The sequence below is a fragment of the Mercenaria mercenaria genome, chromosome 11, assembly GCF_021730395.1.
Source record: "Mercenaria mercenaria strain notata chromosome 11, MADL_Memer_1, whole genome shotgun sequence".
Lineage (NCBI taxonomy): Eukaryota > Metazoa > Mollusca > Bivalvia > Venerida > Veneridae > Mercenaria > Mercenaria mercenaria.
In genome coordinates, this window is record NC_069371.1 from 63,385,618 (window position 1) to 63,406,427 (window position 20,810).

At 34.1% G+C, this 20,810-nt stretch overlaps 1 long non-coding RNA gene across 1 annotated transcript; it reads left to right on the forward strand.

The window, feature by feature from the left end:
- Positions 1 to 11,970: 11,970 nt before the first annotated feature.
- On the forward strand, positions 11,971 to 19,184 carry LOC128546906 (uncharacterized). The gene is made up of 2 exons (XR_008366212.1): positions 11,971 to 12,178; positions 18,413 to 19,184. It is a non-coding gene; the product is annotated as an uncharacterized LOC128546906 (long non-coding RNA).
- Positions 19,185 to 20,810: the final 1,626 nt, after the last annotated feature.

Here is a 20,810-nt window from a genome sequence, read left to right on the forward strand (position 1 = left end):
AAACCCCCCTCTTGACACTATTTTGGACGGGGGTCGGGCAAAATAAATCGTAAGAAGCCAAAACAAACGAAAACAATGAAAACTTGCCGACTTTTACCTTTATCTTTGCAGTAGGGACTCTCGAACATCGTAAGAAAAACCAACCCCCAGATTTTTTTTATTTTGTTCCCCCGTCATACATTTAGAGGGTCGGGGACTGTGCTGTGACTGAATTTCACTTACCTCATTTTCCCAAGAAGAAAAGACTGATCGTCTGCATTTGGTGCGAGAATCTTACGTTAGAGCCTTTATTTTCCCCTTCTAAAGGAAAAAAGAAAAAAAACCAGGTACAAAAAACTTAAATTTTTTAAAAAATAGCGTCCGGTGTATCTCCAGACTGTGAAATTTCTTTAATTCTGTGAGACTCAATTTTTAAAGGGAAATTTTCAACCTTGGAATTTAAAACGATCTTTTCCCGGTATTACCCTTTAAAAGTTTACCCATAAAGTGTACGATTATAAACAAAAATTTTGGGTACCGGGAATAAAACCGGGCCCGGAAAATGATACAACATTTTAAAAACCCCCGGACGGATACTGCACCTGGTTAAAGGGCCGTTACATCGTGGGTAGCGGTCTCTCTTAGGAAAAAGGCAAATAAAAAGCACCAGCATAAATGGTACTCCCTAGCAAGGCGCCAAATCCCCATAAATAAAAGTAAAAAGGAAGAGGGGTGAAACTCTAAAAGGGCTGTGGCCCCCCCCAAAAAAACCGTAAAAATACTCACCCAAAAACGTATACAAACCAAGAGATCAAACTTTGCAAATCCTGACTTCAGCTCAAAAAAAACATGGAAATTTTCATAAAAAAAGAGTTCTTTTTTCATTTACCCCCACAGCCCGACCTACAATCCCAGGAGTGGGTCACTTTGTCCAGAAATCAAGTTTCCACCTTTCGGCACTCGAATTTAAAATACCCCTCAGTCTCGGGGTATTTGGATCTGAAAGAACGTGTTGAAACCCTTAAACTGCAAATTGGAAAGGGTGCGCCCTGTAAACGCTGACGAAAAAGTTGGTCCATCAATCTACCCTTTTACACTGTTTTCAGCAGGTTGAGTATCTTTTCGCAGACCCTTTTGCGCATACTGAACAATTATCCCCCACAAAAACTTTCAAGACACGATTTTAAAATCAAAACCCAACAAAAAGGAAAAAATTTTTAACAATCAAATTTATCATGAAGATACCGGAAACGTTGGCACCCGTGATGGTAAAAACCGAAATAATTACGGTTTGGCTTACGATATGCGCATTTAAAGGTAGTAAAATTTTTGGTAATGGAAGGGCCTTACATATTTATTTGTTTCAAAACCCAAAATTTCTCATCAATGGGGGTCGCGTAGGATTAAACACATCTTAACTTGCGTAAAATGGCGGAGCTTATTTCAAACCCTATTCGTAGCTGAAAAAATGACTATTAGTTTGCGCACGACAATCTCATTAAGACTGTCGCCATTACCCTTACTTACGTAAGAGATAAACACGTCCCTTGCTTCGGGCAATTTAGTTACAGCGCGACGATAATTTAAGGACTTTTCCATGTAAATTTATATAGCTTTTTCCTAGTGCGGCATTTAAAGGCGATTTTGCAACAAACCCTTCAAATTCAAGCTTAAATGTAGTTCCATCGGCCTATACGTCGATGGACATCCGTGCCTTCCACCGATGCAACCAAATTATTCGGCGGGTCATACAGGATTTTTTACGAACAATGGCTCTGTTTTGGAAAGCATTAAAATTTCAACCGAGATTATAAGAAGGGAAATTTTTCTGTACCAATTTATGTAAACCTTACTATCGTTTTTGCACTAAAAGGCGGGACATTGTCGACTAGAAATCAAATTTCTGAGGATTCCAGAGGGGGTGACATTTATTATGTACGCCACTTCCCAGAAGTACTCCATTCAAAAAGTGCCCGGGGTCTATTTTAATTTAAAAATATAGAACTTGAAAGTTACTCATTTGGTATCCAGTAATTTTGTGCTCTGATCAATTAAGTTTTAAAAAAGGGCAGTTTGTTTTTCTAAAACGGATACGAGTGATGGGCCAGGAAAATACTGGGTCACTTTTTTTTTCCCCTACAAGGACCTTTTAATTCTTTGATTCCTTTTGGAAAAAATGCCCAAAAGACTACGACGGGTTTTAAAACCCTATTAAAACGGCACTGTTTTCTATCCTATTCAGACTCTAAAACGGACACCTGGGATTTATTCGTGTATCACGTCATGACTAGATGTACAGGAAGACTTTAAAAGCATTGTCAAATTTTTTGTGATAAAAAAAATGGAAGATATCTGTATTGAAGAATTGTAAACAAAAAACAAAATATAGAGAGTATTTTATTTATTTATTTTTTATGTATATAACAATAAAATAAAATAAAAGAAAAAAAAAATGTCTTTGTTTTAAAAAAGAGATCCATCTATATTTGTTTTTGGTCTTTTTAGTATTTTTCTCTTTCTTGATCACGCGTTCCCCCGGTGGAGTTAATGAGGTTCTAGCTACTTTAGGAAGTATGGGCTCATCATCTTTTGTTTCTCCAGATCCTGTATACTTGAAATGTTGCATACGCTTATATTTTTCGTAGAAAACCAGAATAAACTTTTCCATTATTGTAACACAGGTTCCAAGTAAACGGAAGCAATTTTCACCAAAATATTAACCGTTCGCACCTTATGTTGAATGGCTCCTTTCTTTTGTTTGAATCCAATTCGTCTGTTTCCCAAAAGATGAATGAACCGTCTTTGACGTTTAAGACGAGCTTTTTCAGAAGGTGTCAGACGTAGTTTAAATCTGAGAATATTGTAGGCAACCTGAGTGAGAGCTTTCAGTTGATTTCTAATAACTGTACTCAACAATGCTTTCCTTTGTGATGCTGTAGTGTACACAAGTAAGTTAAGGAAATGACGTTGTTGTTTGATTAGTTCAACCATGGTTACTCTTACGCTGATTCCGTCTTCCATCTTACGTTAATTTGTAAACGATAGGGTCTTCTCCTGGAAAAATATAGGTCCTTAGACGATATTTATCCTCGGCGTGAGGGCTCATATCCACCAAAAAGTAACAGTGTTTTGTGCTTAACGCATCTTGATAGGCTTTCATGAATCCTTTTGTTTTACCAGGGTAGAGTTGACGTCCTAAAATGCCCACCTGTGATATGTCTCAAATTTTTCATCAGCAGCATATACCACGTATTCAAAGCAATCGTTCTGGCGTGCTTACCTCCGGGGTATAGATTCTGGGTGATCAGTATGACAGATACTCTCCTATGGTGACAACCTTGCGTGAAAATCAACTCCATGTCTTTGTTTTGCATTACTTCGTGCATGAGATCATCAACTTGTACATCTTGTCACGGGTAAAGTCATCGACTTCTTCGCCAGTTGGCAGCCCTTGTTTGCTATAAAAGTTTGGAATGGACCTTTCCATGTCGTCAAACAAGTCTTGACGTATACTGTAACAGTATAATACGTGCGAAGGCGGATCTCTCGAATACATTTCCTTTAAATGTTTCAAAAAGATATACACCCATTGCGTTTTTCCACTCCCAGTTTGACCACTTATACAAAACTTGAACAAGGTTCGAAAGGTAGGGATGATTTCATTATTTCTTTAGTTTAGGACTTGGCAAGGCGTACCCGATACAACTGCTGAGTAAACTTATCCACAATTCGCTAGTGCCGTTTTGAAGGGAAAGGTTGACAATGGAGGTGATGATAATTACATACACAATGATCATTTGGCAAAAGTAAACGATTTCTGCTTGTGGAACACGAGTTCCTAATCAATGCCAACGATCACTATCGGACCCGTTTTCGTCTTCATTAGAATCAGGAAAACGTATAAAGGTTTCCCTTTCAGGCTCGTGAGACTCGGTAGCATTCATATTCTTACGTAAATATTGGAATAATAAAATCGAGAAGACAGGTTGTTCTTACAAAATTTTATTCATGATATACAAATTTAAACAATTCTTTTCAATCATCATAGACAAAAATATAAACAGTGTAGACAAAACTTAAAATTTAGATGACAGATACAGTAACACAGATGACAGAAACTGTAACAAAGGTGACAGAAACGGTCGGTAAAACAGATGACAAAAACTGAAATAGACCCTATAGAAAATTACATGTTAAAGTGCAAAACCTGAAACGTAGATAACAGAAACTGAAATGAAGATGACAAAAACTATAACACAGATGACAGAAACTGTAACGCGGATTACAAATATTGTAACGCAGATGACAAAAAGGTGTAAACCTTTAAAAAATTTTTAATTTTTAAACCCACATTTTAAACCATAAATAATTGTATCTAACTTAATATCCAAAGGGTTCAGGTCAAAACTCCCATTTTTCTACGTTTTGTGTAACACCCCTTGATATTTTTTTTTTTTCTTCTCGATTGACAAAATTTTTTTTTCCCCCTTATCTCTAAAAATTTTATGCGGTTTTATTCACTGAAATGCTTGGAAACCCCTTTTTGGGATCGGTAACAATTTTGTTTTACACTTTAAAAATTGGATAAACCAATTTTTTTTTTATAATTCAAAGTAAAACCCTTACCTTACAGTCTCTTTTTTTTTTAAAGGGTTTTTGTAAGCGTAATTTTTAGGGCCACCAAAACACAAACTTTTAAAAATTTCCCCCCACCGTAAAGCCCCTCCGTAAGTTCCCCAAGTAATCACCTATTTACATTTATCACACTTCTGTACAAAATCCCGTACCCCCCTTTTGAGCTTTTCGGTAAAATGAAAAAAGTTTGGGGTCGGGCCCCCCAAAACAATTTAAAAAGTAGCAAAAAGTTGTTTGTTTTTTTCCCTTCGGGGTTGACAGCCCTTTTTTAAAAATTGCCTTCAAACTTGTAACATGTCATTGGAAAGGAATGAAATTGAAGGTTTTTTTGTGGGAAAATCAAAAAACATTGGGAAAGGGAAAAGGGTTTTCCCCCTGCTTCCGTGAAAAAACCTTGTCTGCGATACTGAGACTTTGCCCAAAAACTTCCCCCAAAAACTATTGAGACATATTTTTGCCGGGGGCTCTAAAAGGGGGATTTTTTCCAAATTTTTTTGACGATCCAATAAAACCCCTTTTCTTTCTCCATATTTGGGGTTATGAAATTCTTCATGTCTTTTCATTTTTTTCCCATTCAGGGGACCCGCTTGCCTCTTTTTTAAAATTTTAAAAAATTTTGTTTTGTAAATTGGCAAAAGCCCCCCTTTCACGGGTTTTTAGGGTCATATTGGGTTTTTTTCCCCCCGTGGGTTATTTCATTTTTTTTCAAAGGGTAAAACCAAATTTTAAAGGGTCTGAATCTCTGGAGAAACCCCAAGTCCCCATTTAAAGCTTATCACACCCGGGGCAACCCAAAGGGGTTTTTTGGGTTTTCATTATTGCGAGGTTCCTTTTAAAATTTGGGAATTTCGCTTCCTTTTTCCTAAAAAGGAAGGAGGGGATGGTTAGACCTTTTTGTGGTTTTTTTTTACTTTGGCAATCCCAAAAGTACTTTTTTTTTTTTTTTGGATTTAACGCCCGAAACCAAAAAACCATAAAAGGTCATATGGCGATTTTCCAGCTTTAATGGTGGGGGAAGCCCCCTTTTTCCCCTCCGTGATTTTTTAAAATTTCAGGGGCGGGCCCCCTGGGAAAGAACCCGCCTTCCGTAGCGCGGGAAAGGCTTCCTCACTAAAAGAATTCAACGCCCAGTGAGGCTCAAACCCCACATCGATGGGGGGCAAGGTTTTGGAAGTCAGCGACCTTAACCACTGGGCCCCAGGGAGGTCCCCAGAATTCACCCTTTAAGTCTTTAAAAAATTTTTTTTTCGTTATTATGACGGGGTTTACCTCAGGATATGGCAATACTTGTTGCCCCAAGGATACAAACTTTGAACTACACATATTTGATTTGCTCGCTTTCATCAACTTGGTAGAGGTCTACTGCATTGGTGCGTCCCCCCAAGAAAAATTTCCCCAGGGTCTTAAACTGTTTTTAAAACTAAATTTTCAAGGGAAAGCTTCACTCAGAATTTTGAATTTTTTTTTGTTTGTGAAATTTTTGGTCCCAAATACTAAAATATTTTTTTCCTATTGTTCTTGTAAGCTTTCTTTTTTAATGTCAAAAGTAAAATTTTGTTCCCCAAAAATTGATTTGGGGGTGGAGCACGTATTTTCGCGGACATAAATGAAAAAATCCCGGCCTCCATGGGGAAAATGCACCCCCTATAACTCATACGCGTGTTTTTTTTTCTTCACAATCCCCTCTAATTTTTATCGTGTCCTGGTAAAGATTTTTTCGCCCCCATTTAAAAGCGTTTTTTAATTTTGATTTTTTTAGGATTTGCCCAACCCCCCTAAACCCTTCTATAGAGACCTTACTATATTGATCAAAGTAACCAAACCCGGGGGGAATTTTTTTCTATCATTGTACGTACAAATTTTTTTCCCCTCTCACTTCCTTTTCCCGGCATTCGGTTTTTATGGACCTTCATTTTTGTGGGGGGGGGGGGATTCATACAGCTTTCCATATATAATTTTTCGGGGGACCCAGTCCCCCTTTTGTCCCCTTTAAATTTTTTTTTTCCATTTTTTCTAAAAATTTGGTTTTTTAAAAACGTTCATGCCGAAGGAAGCATAGTCAAAGGAACAAAAAGGAACTACGGGGCCCCTATAAATTTTTTTCTTTCCCGCCCCTTTTTCATTTTTTTCAAACTCTCTTTCACCCCTGCATTCATAAGTAATTCTCTAAAATTTTTTTTAACACGCTTTTCAAAATTCAACTCCTTCTTCAAATTTCTAGCATTTCTTTTCTAAAAAACAAACAATATTCTTTTTTTTACTCAAACCCTGCTAACAAATCAGATCACTTTTCTAACTCATTAAAAAAATGTTCCCTTTAAAATTTAAAACCTTTAGGGTAGGGGGCCTTTATAAATTTTTGGGTTTTTTTTTGGGATTTTAAAAAAATGAGGGAACCCCCCCTTTTTCAATTCATCTAATCCAAAGGCTTTCGGTAACGCACATAATTTCATGGGTAAAAAATTGAGACTGTCAATCACTTTAATATGCAAATCTTGCTCTTACGTCATATACATAATTTTGGATCCGCTATAAATGATTTTGTCGGGTCTAAGGGATTGGTCTATAAGGTATTCTAAAAGGAAATAACCGTCGTAGCTTTTCATATTGTGGGCAACAACTTTAAAGTATCTATGTTGATCAGAAAACAACCATTTGCCAAATTTTTCCGCGGTATCCATTCCTTCAAACGTGACTTCTCTAAACCCATAAGTTCCGGGACATGGCTCTTCATCTTCGTTAGCAGGCAACTCAGAGTTGTCACATTCGTCGCAACGGGTACCGCATTTTTTACATATAGACTCGGGCGTTAATTCTTTATCAATGCATTCCGGACACACCGTATGGGCTACTACAAAGTTGGGACGATGCGTTGTTTTACCGCAGCATGACGTTCTACAATTTTGACATTTGGAAGAAAGATTTACATACCTGTTGCGATTGGCAGTCTTAACAATCAATTTTCCTATTAGGTACATATCCATTTTCACACATTGATGTTTCATCCTGGCTACACTCAAAATAAAAAAATATAAACTTTGGACTGTGATCTTCTTTTGCTGGGATGGCTCTTAAATAACACAAATGTCCTTCCAAAACATATTCGTTACATGAACTGCACATATACTCTCCGCACTGATGTTCTTCTTTTTTTCGTTGGTCCAATCTTAAAACTTTGTAGCATAAAGGGCACTTCCACCATTTGTCGCACTGTGAGGTTCCGCTGGGTTTTCCTTTATTTTTTCCTTTCTTATGTATGGGTATTTGTTTATGTTTTTGATAGCACTCTTCTGATCTACAGTCCATATTACAATCTCCACAAGTCACTTCATTTTCCGTTTTTGGGCACTGGTCTCTTTTACAGATGATACAATGTGTTTCGCACTGGTGTCTTTCTTTGTTATTATAATGTTTGAGGCATTTTTCGCAAAAAATATCCGGCGCTAAAGAAACCGGTGATACTGATGATAGCGTGAAAGTGATTGGAATCCACTAAGTATATATAAATGCATGGACGCTCGTCAGAACTGGGACTTGTAATGAATTTGTATCCCAGTATGGCACTAACTACTACCACGCGTACTCCAAGGACTTCTTCAAATGCCGTTATATCTTCTAAGCTCGCTGGTCTGTCTGTGGGCACTCTGGCTAGCTGGCATATTGCAACTGCTAATTGTTTTTGTTGCTTCAGATTCTTATTGGTCAGATCATTGTAGTAAGTTAAAGGTACTTTCTGATTCTCTAGTATGAGCTGTAGGTTACTTTTCTTTTGTCTGTTTTTGGTTATTTCTTTCCATTCTTCTGGAGTACAACGGTTGAGTTTTGCCCAGCTGGCTCCAATCGCTCTGGCCATACACATCTGATCGTCATTTTCTATAGTAACTATAGATTTTTTGTAATGAATTGTTTTTTCCTTTTAGTTTAGTAATTCTTCGTCTTGGTCCACCGCTTCCTTTAGGTAAATCAATGGATCCTACTGAAATTTCAAAATTTTCGTCTCTATTATTGTTGAGTACTTTCTTTATAGTTCCCATTACTGTGCCTGCGTTTAACTGGTCCCAGGGCTGGAGAGGAACAACAATAGGGTCATGAAGTCCTTCGTGATGTATAACAACACGGCCTAAATCGTTCCCCGCCAAATTGCCCCGGTCTTCCTCCAACACGTGGTCAAACATCTGGTGAAGACCTTGTCTCACATCTATTAAATTTTGTCCTTTATACTGTTCGTCCACTTTAACTTGATACGTCCTGTCCACTGCCGCATTTTTTGCATACGTTTTTTTTTATTTTTTTTCTGATTGTATATTGAAGGCCCTTAGGATCGGGTCTACTAGACGGACCCGGCTGGGGCTCTTCTCCGCCACCTATCTGTAACCCTGGTGATGTAGGGTGCCACTCCCCATCGCTCATACACGTGTTGGCTATCTCGTTAATTTCTTCGTCAAAAAGTAAAGCTTTCACACACTATTCTATCTCTCCCTGCTCTCTTACGTATTCCAGGGCAAACTCCAAATCGTTTGTGTTCTGGTCAGTTGGCTCTCCAAAATGTTGAAGTATGTTATTCAACTCTTTGTCAACAAAGTCATTACCGTATTGTGGGTTCCTTAATTGAAACAAACGGAACCGCACCCCAAGGGAATCCTGTATCCCCCATGTAGCCGCAAAATTCATCTGCGTCGGTGAAAATATTCACGATAGAATCAAAGTTTTCCATGTTGCCGGTATGAATTCTAAAGTTAGAATGATTTAACTGACTCGAGCGCGTTCTTATATACTCTCCACAAAGCCTCGATTTCAAAAAGAGGCTTGTGTTTTTAGTAAGAACGTCATTTATCTCATTCTGATTGGTCAATTAAAAAATACCATACTGGTTTAAACTAGTCAACCTGAATCGTCAAGCATGGGCAAGTTGAAAAAAAATACCTTTATTAAAAAATTTAATCTTTATGTTAATACTTTTATTGATAAAATCAATATCCATTTACTACGTCCGGCTTCAAAGTTGCATAAGGTAGAAATTAGGACGACTTTAAAGGGGATTAACTTTGACAGTTGAATAGGCTATTGTTTACGCATCCGCTCTTAAGCTAACATACGCTAAATGACATTTGTTTTTATTTCTAAAAACGGTATATAAATTGTTCTAACAAAAGGAATTGTTCTGCTATTTAAGGGACAAACTACAAATATAAGGAAACATATTTCTTATTTATTTAATGAAATGCAAACTTTTACGGATTGAGATATATAAAAATAGCTCTAAAGTAGGCGAAATTCTAAAAAGAGTAAAGTAATACATTTCTCACCAATCTAAATTACAAGACAAATTACTAATATTAGGAAACATATTTCACATTTATTTAATGAAATGTTGAACTTTTATGAACTAATTTTATATCAAAAACACACATCTAAAGTAAGCAAAATTCTAAAATGGATAAAGTAATATATGTCTCATTAATTTAAATTGAATGGGCTGTTCTGCTATTAAAGAGACATACTACTAAAATTAGAAACATATTTGAAACTTATTTAACTCATTAACACCTGCAGCCATATCGCCGCTTAATTACTGGTATCAATTTTCCGATACATTCCGGAGTATGCCTGTGGATTTTCACTGATAATCAATAATCGATAATCATCACTTTTTCTTTGAATGTACACTTTACAATGATTGCCGGAACGATTTTCTTAATAATCTGCGAAATTTTGATATTGACTTTGGATACTGTTCTTTTTGGTAACCCATCCCTTTCTGATCAGGATAACATGACTATATTCTTCTACGTACAGTCCTTCATATCGGACAGCAAGAGATTCTTATAAGACAAATGACCCCTTTCTTTAAGACAGACTTCAACACTTCTATCTTTATATTTATAGTAAGACTATAACGCAATAGATATCATTTCATTATTATTACTTCACTTTATAACAACTCTATCTTCTTTTACTAACCCTTTTTCGTCTTTATTTTTCTTTAACAAAAATACTGAACTGACAATCTTTGTACATTTGTTTTCAGATAACATAACGACAACATTTTTTTTCTTTCAAGTCCCATTTAGCTACAAATTTATAGTATGTATACAAGTTAATTGTCCGCGAAGGAGAAGAATTCTATAAGACTAGTCTTCCATTCTTATCCTTTCCTAAGTTACAATATTCACTGTATGACTATGTATCAATGTATATGTTAACTATTTGGGAATAAATATGTTTAAACTAATAATCGATAAGATCTAGGCATCCTTTGATCAAAATTAGGGACAAACATCTGTTTATAAAAGATGAATAAAACTGAAATTTTTACAACTGATACTACGATTCATGATCTAATCAATAATTTAAAATTTTCTATTATTTTGATTTGCAAAATTGTTTTACAGGCCAACTGAAGTAACATGAATATGGAAAACTGCAATATTCAAGAAAGATTGGACATAGAAAAACTGCCATTATTTGATTATTTTATATATTTATTCAAATATCATCTATTGCTAAACGTTAAAGCAAATGACATTATGAAAGAACAAAAAATACGAAAGACGTAAAATCACGCCACGCGGCATACAGTACTATCAGGCGGATAGCGCATTTATGCGATCCTCGGCATACACGTCTGTTATCTTTTGACGGATAAATACGACATGCGGTACTCGATAAGAGTTAAAATGAACGCATAAATGGGATCTGCGTCCTTAATGAGTTAATGAAATGTGGAATTTTTATGGATTAATTTTATATCAAAAATACACATCTAAAGTAAGCAAAATTCTAAAAAGGATAAAGTAATACATGCCTCATTAATTTAAATGGGATGTTCTGCTATTAAAGAGACAAATTTACTAATATTAGGAAACATATTTCATATTTATTTAATGAAAGGTTAATTTTATATGACATAAGCTGTTACAACTTGTATATCTGAAAAGTGACTTATTTCTCTTCTAATTTTATGTATAAAAGACCAAAATAAGCTAGATTTCAAGCTTAAACGCAACAGTGAAAAACAATGACAAAAATATATAGAAACATTAACTTGGTTCACAAATATCTCTAAAACCCGTTAAAAACGGACCATTGAATTGCAATGGTACAAAAACGTCTTTTCATCTTTTGTAAACCACAGCTGTGCGTGACTTTGAGTAATGAGCGTCAATAATTAAAATTATATTTTACACAAAGGACTTTTGCTGAAAATAGTTCCGCTAGGTATTGTTTGCCTAGACAGAGCGGCGCTTGTACTTTGTGGTCAATAGTTTTGAATAGACAAAGAATCTTTTCATCTAGGGTTCAGGGTATATTCAGTTTGAATGGAACAAAGACTTTTTGATGGATATTAATGGTGCAGGTGAATAGTGGATTTAAAGAATAGATGAGTAACGCACGCATGATGTTTATAGAGCTAAGCATTCGCATTTTGAACTAATATATTTGCCACTAGAGTCATTTAGTAACAGTAGTTTGTGGAGTGAACATATATGAAAAAGCAAGTTCCTACTTTATTCTATTCCTGCATTTTAGTTAAAGAAGGCTCGTTTTCAATGATCTATATTTTGTAAGTATATAACTCTTTCCATTTAGATGTGCTAATATAAAGAAATAGAATACTGTAACTAGATAAATTATCGTTGTACTAAAAACAAAGATGATTGTATTCTAAAACATAGATTGACGTGTGCGCATTTTATTGTAACTAAAAATAGACAATGTTCTCATTCTAAACTAGATTGACGCATGCGCATTTAGAACTAGTATACTTTCATCGGAGTCATTTATTCACTGAACGCCCTAGATAGGTATATGAGTCAGCTCCGTATACTTCTGGAAGATATAGATAACAGAGTGAGGTCATTCGTAAAATAAAAAGATAATGTCACTCTAAAATAGAATTAAAAATGGCCGCCGCGCATGTGTAGTGAATTCATTTCTTATATGGAAATGAGTTACTATTTATAGTAACTAGGTCATCCAAGATGGCGCCCGTTTGTTTACAAGTGAACCATCCCCTACACTACTCCAGAGTGTCACAGCTAGTCTAACTCCAGGTTAAAGGTGTGCACTGTACAAGGTACGTTTCTTTGGCAACCTGAAGCTCCTCGAACCTCGGGAGAAACATTCTCAAGAAGTGCTCGAAGGCTTCTGGATTTTCCACCTCGAGCTCAGCTATCTGTGCCTAATACTGTCCGTGGATATGGTGTCCTCTAATGGCCTTATTATCCCCGTGTATGTTCTGGAACCACATATGGGCCACGATTTTTACGTTGTGATAGTCAATCACAATCATTGTAACATCAGTTCTTTACCATTTATTCAAGTTTTCGTTTGTACTTGATTGTTATATAATTTGACATTATATAAGGTGGATGTCATGTGAACCTCACGTGATGAAACCTTGTTGAAATTCTCATACATTCGGGACACAATGTTATCGAATTGTAAAAGGCCGTCAATTTCAGTTATATTCCTACCGAAGCCTAAACAACTCTTAGGTAATTTTAATTCGTTCCAAAACAGTGCAAATTCGTATTAAGTCCGTACCTAATACTCATCATACCAGTAGTTAAAACGTAAATGTTTTCGTGCACGGATACAATATGAATAAAACACGATCTACTGCGGATAAAGAAGGATAACTTTCGGACCAGTACGTATATTTTAATGGACTTCTTATCCGTGACAAAAACTGAGCAAACACAAAACGGGTCATGGATAAAATTCCTAGACGGATTTTTTCCTGACAGAATCTGGTGCTCCAAGACGCCCTTTAGAAAGGAGATTAATATTATGAATACGTATGATCTAAAAAACACTCCCGCCAAATAGACACATAATGCAACAGCCGCTGGTCACGTGATGTTTTTAGCTAATGCTGAAATACAAATGTGCAAACTCTTCTTTTTATTTATCTTTTACATGTCTAGATTTTCATAAATGCATATTTGTAAACTTTTTGTGTATTTAAATGCAGGTGCTCGCGTGTGTTAACATCCGGAAGGGCTAGATATTTAATTCTGCATAGAACTCAGAAAGATTTCAAAGTAAGGGTTTATAATAACAATTATTTAGATTTCACGCTCCTATGCAAATTAAATTATTTGTCGTGGGACGCCATTGCCGGGCATATTTATTTCACCAACATGATGTCCTATCCTGTCAAAATATGATTAGACATAAGAAGAGAATAAGAATATTTACACTTATCAAACAATCGTATGACAGGTCATACGACCTAAAAGTTTTGGTTCAGCTAAAAACGTGTACTAGAATAATAACCAAATGTCAGCTGATTTAATTTTTCATACAGCTGGTCGTGACATAATATTTGTACAAGCTGTTTGAAAAAAAAACTTCTAATAGTTAGTTACAAAAAGATGCAATTGATTTTAAAACTTCAAATAGAACTTGTAAAAACTGAAATATTAAATGTACGTGTTTTGGTAAAGTGTATGCCCTGTTGTTAAATTGTCTTCAAGCATTATGCACAGTTATGTCAAATGTGGTATGTGTATAATTAGAATGAAAATCGATACTTTACAAGTAATTTTCTTTTCTACAGAATATATAGATTTAATAAAAATAATTAAAATTACAAATAATACATATCATTGGTGAATAACATATTAATTAGATTAAAGAATAGATATTAAATGGAACATAAAAGGATCTACGAAGTTCCCACATGGCAGACCGTACGACCCAATGATTATATCTCAGACTCTCAGATAGCATTGCAAAACAAGGAATAATTAGGTTGTTTCTTTGTGATGTTGATATTAAGTCCAGTTTTAATCCAGTCGGACACTAAAATTTATTAAAGGAATGGAAGAATTTCATAGTGAAAATTCGAGTTTTATGTTGTTAGTGCAACACCGAATAACGACCAAGACCATACACTTCATAGGCTTAAGATTTATATAGATGCCACTTAGTACTGCACTACCTGACATGTTAAGGATGTAGGACCAATTTGTTCTAAAATTAAGAATTTTATACTTTGTAAAATTTAAGGACGTAGTTTCTAAGATATGTAAGAGCAAAAAAAGCACAGGGCACCACACTAGTTTTTATTTAATAGGTCATTTTCTTCTTCCACTATTAAAGCCTCTCTGAAATTATGTAAAATTAAAACCAATCGGGGTATTTTATAAAAAATATAATATCTCACCTAATGTTACAGGGATTTCAGGTGTTAAAGGTTACTATGTATACATTATGATACTAGTATTATATCAGCTTAAATGTGACAGTCAAATGTCTTTTATTTTTTACATGTTGACATAAGGAGCTCAGCCATTGTTTTTTCAATGGAAAAATGTATCCAAATCTTAAAAAAAAAAGAAATATGTATTTAAGATTTTCAAGATATTTTACTGCTTCAATGACACACCAAAACAGCTTCAAAATGGAAAGAAGAAAAGGTGGGATCGCCGTACATCTAAGAGATACATTTAAAACTGGTGCATTTTGATATTTCTATTATTTTTTTATTTCTGTTTATACGTACAAGATAATATAGAGTGCTACAAAGAAAAGCTTTATTTCAGTTGTAGCTTATCATTATGTATATCAATAACAGAAATATCAGAACCAAACCTGATCTTCTTAGATATTTGAAGTTATCGACCCCAACCATCATTTTGCACTTAACATCAGATAAAAAATAAGTGAGTTTTATTTTCGCAAGACGAAGAGCCTGTTTTGTTAAATGGTACATTATTAACTATATTTTAATGATTAAGTGTTTATTATTTTCGGTATATATATAAATAAACGTTTTCAAAATGGCGGATATCTTGAAAAAAAAAACTCTTCAATATCCTCAGGTCCCTAATTTTATCAAACAAAAAGGCATCATTTTTAGAAGCTAAACATACAAAAAAACAAAAATATTCTGAGGCGAAGAATGGAGTATTGGTGAGTGTAAATGGAATTTTAGACTGAAACTTTCCAACGGTCTACAAAAAGGAAAGATTTTTTCACTTTTGACGTTTTATTTTTATATATTTGGCCGACTACTTTAAACAGACGTTTTAATTTTTATCACGACTCATTGTTTTGCTGCCTAATCGTTCTACGAATTTAAAGGTTTGAAGTAGAAATTAAATTCTCTTCTTATTTTTAAAGGTTGCACGTTTTAGTCTAGTCTAAATAAATATACAAATGTTTCTATAAGAGATTCGAATTGTTTAAAAGAGTAAGTAATGTCAACGTTGAAAACATGCCTTAAATGTATTGGGGGAAAAAGTCTCAGAGAAAGGTTTTGAGGACGCTATAACACATGCTTGTGACAGGGTACAACGTGATGACATTATTTTGTATTTTTACAAGTCAGAAGGTCCAGATGAGCTGCATTTGCATACCGAAAAGTCAAAAGTTGATTATATTTCACTAGAGATAATTGACACAACTAAAAGTATGATGACCGTTGGGAAGTGATAATCTGTTTTATTATGAAACAAGTAAACAGTTGGACGTCAGGGATCATCCTAGCGTTAATTGTATTTAAAAATTTCATGGCCCTTACTCTGCTAATGCCGCTGATTTTTCGATATCAAAACTTGGGTATGCTGTCCTTTTCTTATTCCAGTTATGAGTTTTTTCGCATGGGAGTTTTTAAAGAAGCATATCTTTCAATATTTGTGACAGTGAAATGACTAACCGCCTATAACGATGTATTTCATTGAGAAGTGGCAAAAATGAGTTTTAAAAAGTGAAATCATCACTTAACATTAGTCCAGGAGTAATAGAAATTCAGTTGGATATTTCTTTTCATTTTTATTTCAGGCCTCATATGGGTAATCCCATTTATTTACCCCGTCATTGACATAATAGGGGTCGAGGAGCATCCGCCTATCAGCCTTCCAATGATTATGATATAACTGAATAATATTATGAATAAATAGAATCAAACTTTAACAATAGTACACATATTCCCAAGCAATTCACTAAAAATCAACAACAATAACTGTGTTTGCATAATTTTACAGATAACTAATCAATATTTTAGTGGAATATATTAATTAAGAAAAAATAAGTTCCAAAGTGTGGTTTATCGTAGAATAACCCGTGTTTTGAGTTCTTATGCATGAGAATATATTACGAAGGCTGAGTGATACATTCTTTCCCATAAGAACAAAACACGGGTTATTCTACGATAAATCACACTTTAGAACTTGTCGTTTCGATTCTAACACGACAAATTTGACTACTTTTTTAAGCTCCGAACTACACTTTGAGCTACGCACTTGGATTTGGCTGTGAAAATTTCCTCCCACAAAACTGTAAAAGTTGCAGATTAATTCATAAAACTTTACACTCATAAAACACTATGCGCGCGCAGTACATTTCAAGGGTGGTTTATTGCAGAATAACCCGAGATAGATTTTGTTCTACATGTGTGTAAGTTAGTCGCGCAGTCCACCAAGCTTATCAAGCGACATCTTAGGCATTTATTTTGCCAACTCTGTAATTTTTGGACGACAAACCGGACAAATAATCGGATTGAAATTATCACATTGAAATTTTTGGGATTTATTTGCATATTTGAAGTTTGAACTACGAAATTTTTAATGTAATTGCAATCTCATGCTGTCCTTTATTAACAAAATAATCCGTATTTTAGAATTATTACATTCTAGCACGACTATTTCTCCACCAAATAAATGTGTACGTGCATTGTTTATAACTGTGTGCAAGTGCGATAATTGGTTAGACCGAAGCAAGAGTTCGGCAGTAATGTATTCTTGATTTAAAATAATTATGCACGAAAGGACTGAGTCATGTTATATGGAGGACAAAAACAGATAATTTTGCTTAAGGTTAAATGATTTTGATTTGATATATCAATGTACCGTTTTATAATTTGAAATCTTCCTCAAAATTACACGTCCTGTCACATGGGCAAATACAAAACCATTATGGCCCTCTGGTTACTCAGACCTTTCTGTTGTATCAGTCATATTACAGATAAAACCAGGCGTGTTATAAAGCATCGTCGAAACTAATCCTATTGGGTTTATTTGACTTGCTGCCGCATATTCGTGTTCGTTTGTACTGCTGGGCACTTTGCCATAATTGTGATTTAGTTCGTATAATTTGTCTCTACTATATATTTTATAGAATGTATATCGTCAAAAGGATCATCATGGACACCTTCGATAATGACATTTAACACAATATCAACCTTTATGTAATTTATTCAGTGTGTATTTATAGCTAAACGATCTCATGCATTACTGGAAAAAATACATGAAGTTATCCATCCTAGTTAATTTGGAGATTTTTAATGCCAGATTATCACCTTGATATTTCTTAAACTGGATGGTTGAAAAGGTTTTACCTTAAATCTGCTAACGTGAAAACACACAAAACGACGAGCGTAAAAGCAAAACAATACATGAGAGCTTATTTAGTTAATAAAAGGATAATAGTAACAACAAAAATACTTATTGCAAGACAATTTTTCTTCTTTGAAAAACCACTAAAAATATAATGTAAAAAAAGATCGGGGAGGCATGAAAAGTAAGGGGCGGGAAAGATTCATTATGACATGATATTTGAAAATTTGATATGCAAATGATTAAACTTGAACGGATTTTTCATGGCCCCACTTAAAATTGTGCTTCATAAAGTTGATTGCTGTTACTATTTCTACATGAAAATGTTTGTGATAAAATCATGTAAAACTGCATATATTCCGAGATAGGTCTTTGTTATTATGCTGAAACTTTTCAAAAACATAAGAAATTGAGAAAAAGTGTCGTAATGTGTTTGCACTTTTTATTTGCAGTCATGCTTACAGAAGATCCAAGAAAAATGAAGACTGAAGCTTGGGAGTTTGATATCTATTTGCAAAAACCTCCTGCCCAGAGAGTTATTCCTAATCGGCTCCGCAGAATGTTGATCATGAGACAGGGTGTTGTTGCACCAGGTCAAGACGAAGAGCAAGTACTGCCAAACTTTGAGATGTTATTTTAATAATGCTGAGTAATCAAATGGATATATGTTGAGAAGTAAAACTGTATAAAATGGAGTTTAATGCGTCAGTTACATAGCAATACCTTTATAATGTTGATGATTACTGACAGTAGTTTTTTTTATAACGATAATTTATTTATTTTTATCACATGATTGACGTCGCGAGAGTGTAATAAAGTCATTATTTTAAAATGATAATACGCTTTGACGACGACGTCATTTATAGTATTGGAGACGTTGGTGAAATTGATTTGTTGATACAGCAAAAGAATGCAGATATTTTATGTTCCTATAGGAAAAGCTGACATGTTATAAAAAAAGAATATTACACTTGTGACTTTCCACACTGACTTTATTAAACTCGTTGAATAAAATTGATAAAATGCTAGGCACAGCCTCGCGTTTTATTATTTTATTCAATAGGTTTTAATAAATTCAGTATAAAAACTCATGTAATATTCTCTATGTAACGCTGGTGTCAGAATGATATTTCCTCTTTACTTGTACTATATGCGGAGAATTTTAAAAATAACGTAGACTGTCAAAAACCGTTTAATGTGTATATAGTGCGATGTAAAATTATACATTACTGTCTTTGAATCATTTTGTTATTTAAGTTTCATAATATTTTACTTTACAAATGAAGCGCGTAGAACGTTTTAATTACTTCAGCTACTCATATCTACATAAATGGCTTTTGTGAAGCTTTTCAATTTTCATCGAAAAAAGAAGTAAAAACAGCAAATTCTCATGTGTTGTCGTAACATATAAAATTATACTTTATCAGTAAAAAAGTTTTAAAGCCTTCTTAACAAATATAACAAATATAGCATTTATTTCCAAATATCTTTTCTTTTTGTTTCTGTCGAACGATCTGGAGGCCAATCCCTTTAAGTTTTATTGATAAGTATTTACTTTGCATTTATCATTTACACTGTGTATTTTATTGACAAAAATATTATAATATTTGCTGTTTTCATAGTTTAATTCGAAGAGAAGGGCAACATTGAAAATTTTACTTTTTATTGCCATCCTCTTCTTAACTTCAGTAACTTTGTAAGGTAGATAATTCATTATTGTTTGGAAAGAACTTCATTCATTCAATTAATTATTGAAAAGAAAAAACATGTTACTTAAAACTGTTTGTCGAAAAGTAAACAAAACGATTCTTAAAAGTTAATACGGTATTGAATATTTTATTTGTTATCGCTTAAGCATTTACATGTATGTTAGGATAATAGATCTCTATAAAATGTGATTGTTTGCAATTTTAGTATCTTTCGACTTAAATCATAAAATGATTTACAGTTACTTATCCTCTTCTTAACCTAAATAAATCTGCATGGTAGCGGAATTAATTATTGTTTGAAAAGGACATCATTCAGAGCAGATTTAAAGATGATATCGCTACCTTATTTCAAATTTTCTAAGATGTTATCAAAGTGACTGTTTGTTATTTGAGTATCTTTTAAATGAAATCTTGAAATACTTTCTTATTTTGCAACTGTATGCTACTATTTTATAGGGTAAGATGCCCATAGTCATCTAATCGTTTGTGTGCTTAAAATATGCATTTATTTGGTGTATTATATGAACGCATTTAGGTGAAGTGTTTTGATGAGGACTAAGAGAGGTAGAGAAGATAAGTGCATTTGTTTTCAAAAAGTCACACAACACCGTACTGTAGTATAAAATGTGTATTGATTCCGTGTGTATTGTTTGATCTAAATTAGCCCAATTTTTTCATTCATATTCATGTTACTTGATATCTCTAGATAGTACTCGTCATATTTTGATAGACAGTTTAGCAGTTTACCAACATATTTGTTTTGAAATCCTGATTAACAAGGAAAATGGTAATAATTTCCAGTTCATAGACTGTCATTCATTGAAAAATGTAAAATAGAGACATTCATGAAACTTGATATGGCTTTTATTATAAATCTTTGTAAATCTTTTAAACAGTTCATAGCTTTAAAATTTACCTTTATGAACATTACACTACATATATGTAATTAATTATTTATGATATTTATGCGTAACATTTTTTCCGAAATAATCAAATTTTCTTGTCGCTTATTGCAATGTTAGCATATTATGTTGCTTTTTTTTTTTTTTTTGGAACCACGTTTAAAGGCCGTTTATTTCGTAAATACATCAATACATCAGATATTTATACAATATTGTAATATTTTGAATGCACTATAGCT